This window comes from Mus caroli, chromosome 2, assembly GCF_900094665.2.
Source record: "Mus caroli chromosome 2, CAROLI_EIJ_v1.1, whole genome shotgun sequence".
NCBI classification, from domain to species: Eukaryota; Metazoa; Chordata; class Mammalia; order Rodentia; family Muridae; genus Mus; species Mus caroli.
In genome coordinates this window covers 91168526-91173421 of record NC_034571.1, presented here as the reverse complement: position 1 = coordinate 91173421, position 4896 = coordinate 91168526, and the positions used below count along the sequence as shown (strand labels likewise).

The window sequence follows — 4896 nt, the reverse complement described above, 5'->3', positions numbered from 1 at the left end:
TGGCCTAGTTGGCCATCACTGCAAAGAGAGGCCCATTGGACTTGCAAACTTTATATGCCCCAGTACAGGGGAACCCCAGGGCCAAAAAGGGGGAGTGGGTGGGTAGGGGATGGGGGGGTGGGTATGGGGGATTTTTGGGATCGCATTGAAAATGTAAACAAGGAAAATACCTAATTAAAAAATAAATTAAAAAAAAAGAAATAATACTCTTTATGGTATCTGGATATGGTCTTTGATTGTTCATATTAAGTTCAACTGCCTCATACTAACAAATCATAGCTAGTTATTGAGCAAGGATGTAGAGATGTCATGTTTTGCTTGTTCTGGAAGAACACCAGGTTAGCAATACCAGTGTCATTTATAGTACAGATTCATATAGAAACATTCATACTATAGAGTAATCCCTATAATAGAGCATAAGTTTTTTCTTAGTCACAGCTTTAAGCACTTTATATATTTTATCACTCTTTTCTCTACCAATATAGTCTGAAAAAAGTTTATAGAACTGATACAAACGCAGAATTCTTAGGATTATGAGTGATGTGAAAAGAAACTAATGTTTGAACTCTGTGTTTGGAGTTAAAATTTATTACTTCCTATTGTACCTTAAAAATACTAAAATAATGAGTCAATAAAAATTTACTCAGAGGATTATAATTCAATGGTAAATTAAAACATCTTTGTGAACATTGGTAGTAGTTTTATTTATAGTTTCCAGTTTCGAAGGTGATCAAGGTGTCTTTTACAAGGTAGACTGAATATAAACAGCAGCATGAGAAAATAGTATACAGAAGAATATAAGTGCAAAGGTAGGATGCTACCATTGGGGTTTTTTTCTATAAATTTTTTAAAAAATTCTCTCATTTTCTTTAAAATTAAATTTTGGTATATAGCTTTATTCATTGAATTGATGTTTGAAAAGACAAGAAAACCCTGTTCTATGGTTTTCTTCTTCACTTGATTGTTTATCTAGCTGAACCAAAGATGGTTTTTAATTTGATGAGTTCCATTTTCTTCTTTTTTTTTCTTTTTTTCTTTTTTTTCTGAGTTCCATTTTCAATTGTTGGCTTTAATTCCTTGGTACATGTTTACAAAGTCCTTCTCTACACTTGAATTTTATAGGGTACTGCTTATACTTTATCTTAGAAATTTTGTGGGATTTTTGATTCCCTGGAATCTAATTTCAGAGCAATGTGATAGATATAGAACTATTTTCACTCTTCTGCATATAGACATCCAATTTTCTCACTATAATTTTTTGAAGGTAATCTCTTTCCTCCAGTGGCTTTCACCCCCCCTTTGTTAAATATTAGATTATTGTAGTTAGTTGTATTTATTTCTGCATCAGTGTATTTTCTACCTCTATTCTACCAGTATCATATAATTCTATTATTAATGTGTTATAATATACTTTGAAGTATGTAACAGCCATCCTTCAGATATTCTTTTGCTGAAGATTTCTTTAGTTTTCCAGGACATTTTTTGTTTGCACAAAAATTTTAATTTGTGTTTAATTTCTGCAAAACATGCTCTGGGATTGTTTGGGTGAGGGTTTAATCATATCTGTAACTTGCTTTTGGTAACATGGTCATGTTCTACAATATTAATTTTTACTGATCTATGAACATGGGATAGCTTTCTACTTTTCATTGTATTTTTCAATATTCTACTTGGGAAATCTTAAGCCTTCATTTTAGTAGAGATCATCTCCATCCTTGCTTAGGTTTATTATAAGATACTATATTGATTTTGAGGCAATTGTAAGTGGGAGAATATTCATGAACTCTTCCTTAGTGTGTTTGCTGTTGATGAAAATAAAGGCTATTGAGTTTTATAAGTTAATTTTGCATCTTTACCAATTTGATGAAAGTGTTGTTTCTAGAAAATTTGGGGGAAATTTTTAAGATCATTTATTTCTGTATTTTATACAATTGCAAGTACAGATAATTTAACTCCTTTTCCGATTTGTACATATTTAATTTCTTTCTTGTGGATTTTGCTTGAGCTAAAGCTTTTAGTACTGTACTGAAAAGGAGAGGAGAAGGTATTCCTGCCTTCTTTTAATGTGATGATTCAAATTTTTTCCACGTATGAGAATATTGCCAATAAGTTTCTCGTCTATATGTCTTATTACGTTGATGTGTAGTCCCTCTAGTTTTAGTCTTTCTAGGTCTTTTTTTTTATCTTAAGAGCACATTAAATTTTGTTAAAGGGATAGGCTTGGGATTTAAACAGAGGGTTATCAATAAAACTTAAAAAGAAAAATGACTAAGAAATATCTCAAAAATGTTCATCATCTTTAGAAATTAATAAAATACAAGTAAAATCATATTGAGATTTTGTTTTACCAAAGTCAGAAAGACGATGAACTACAATAATGTCCAGAGTAGCAAAATACATACAATGTTACAAGAAGTAGCACCATCTAGCTTAATTTAAGGCTCTCTCAACAGGAGGAAAATCATGCCTGCTACTAGATGTTTAGTCAGGTTTCCTGGTCTAGTGGTGTCATGAACCTAAAAAAAAAAAATCTCTTAGTGATAGTTTACTAGAACAGCATAATTTCTTATTACATTCTAAGACTTATTCCTTTGCCCATAGATAATTGGTGTTTCCTACCCTCATCAAGGAAGCTTCTCTTTAGAGCAAATGAACACCAATAGTACACAAAATGCAGTGATCAATAGATCATAGGAAATTCCAGCCTCAAATTTCAACTACATCACAGTTCCTACATATATGGATCAGTGAATTTCATGGAAAAAAGTGGAAGAAATGTTGTAAGAACCAGAATACAAGGAAGTCTGTTGTGAATTAGTCTCTCATGAAAATAGTTGAATAAGCAAGACCGGAATATTGGCAGTATCGACCGATATGTTACTGCAAAGGAGGAAAAATTCACAAGGTCATATGGTTAGACAAAGAATTCCAGACAACTAATTAGGAATCCTGGGAAATTTTCCTTTCACAGTATCAAGTACCTTACTGGTTGTTCAGTGAAGAGTGATCAGATCAGCCCTGAATACACACACACACCACCACCACTACCACCACCACCACCACCACCACCACCAGCAAGAACAATATGAAATGAACAATACAATAAAAATAGTAACAAAAAAGAAACAAAATAAAAAGAGACTCAGCAGAAAGTATTTATGTTCATGCATAAAATGTATACATGTATGCATGTAATATCAACAGAGAAAGTGTCAGCAGGGTGGTGGGAGCAAGCATGGAAGTATAGAGAGAGTGAAGTTAGGAAGGGCTAGAGCGCAAAAAGAGTGCTATAAATTAAAATAATTTTACTTCATTTAAAAAGATATGTTAACATTCTAACAATTCTTATAGTGCATGTGATAGTTACTTATATTTTGAGAATTCTAAAATACTAACAAAGATAAAGGAAACATATGTAGGTTTATTGTTCTAGAAAGTAGGATAGAGGAGAAGAAAAAGGTGATAAATGTGATGATGTGTTTAATACCCACTGTGTGGCACACTTTCCTAGAGGATCACCTCTAGGAAATGATTACTGGCTCTACACTCAATTCTAAGTAAAAAAGTATTTGTCAAGTATTCATAAAATATCACACTGAGCTTTATGACAGATAAAGAAACAAGGCTAACTGTTGTTCTGGAGAATCTACTAACCACCAATCATGGAAAGGACATGTCAATAACACACATGCTACAGTACTCTCTCCCTGACTCTACACATTAGTATTTGTGTGCATGTGTGCACAAGTCATTAAAAACAGAGGAAAAACATGACATTATAAAGCATATAGCTTTGTGAGAGAGACATGTCTTAGAAAAAATAATTATCCAAATATCCCTTAGACTCTTCTCTCAGACTTCACAGCCCTCCTAACTGCTACACACAGTCCGTTCAATAGGAATGGGATGAGCCCAGGGAGAAGTGAAGGCTTCAATCTATAAAGGAGATGGATGCCTTGCTACCTCTCAGATAATATGCCATGTTTGATGCTTGTCTGGAACTAAATGATTCCATTACAAATCAGTTTAGGTAAGATTTAGGTACTTAATTTAATGGCATTTTTTCTTTAAAATATCCAGGTAAGAAAAATAGATTTCTTAAGAGTAGTAGAAGATTTATGAGAAACTGGAAATGAATATTGACACATTAAGAATAAGCTCTATTTTGATTGCACTACAAATCTTTCAGCTCCACTTCTTTTTGTAATGGATAATTTAATATACAGTGCAAGAGCCTGAAAAAAAAAAGACAGGAAAGCACCTATATAATAGTTCACTGGAGGAAAGGAAGAAACTATGTGTCCATATACAAAAATAGAATATTAAATTTCAAAATATGTGGACTCTAACTCTGAATCTCAAAAGTAGAGACCAAAGCTCAAAGAGAAACATCATAAGGAGAGTGTAAGTAGGATTTCAAAGCTGATGAAACAGACAGGGAGCATTGACCATTGAATGAAATCTACACAACACCTGTCACAAACCATCAGAACTAGACCAGATCAGAACTCTGCTTTCTGCCTCCCATATGAAACTGTCTTTAAGAAGGACTTTCTCAGGACTTGATTGCATGTTCTTTGGATGACTTAAGGGATGTAAACGAAAGTATGTTTCTGTACAGACATGCAGCAGTGTGAATGGGATTCAGAATGGCTCTAAGAAAGAGTGAATCAGAGACAAAATTTGTTGTTAATTTTTTTGTTTTAGGATAGGTAAAGATCCTTTCCCAATCTGTTGGTGGCCTTTTTGTCTTATTGACAGTGTCTTTTGCCTTACAGAAGCTTTGCAGTTTCATGAGGTCCCATTTGTCAATTATCGATCTTACAGCACAAGCCATTGCTGTTCTATTCAGGAAATTTTCCCCTGTGCCAATACCTTTGAGGTTATTCCCCACTT

The 4896-nt window shown here is 33.3% G+C and overlaps 1 protein-coding gene across 5 annotated transcripts in view; it reads right to left on the bottom strand.

The window, feature by feature from the left end:
* The window catches only part of Lrrc4c (leucine rich repeat containing 4C), a 1249590-nt gene that overhangs the window by 277424 nt on the left and 967270 nt on the right, over positions 1–4896 (bottom strand). The gene's annotated exons all lie outside the window — the stretch shown is intronic.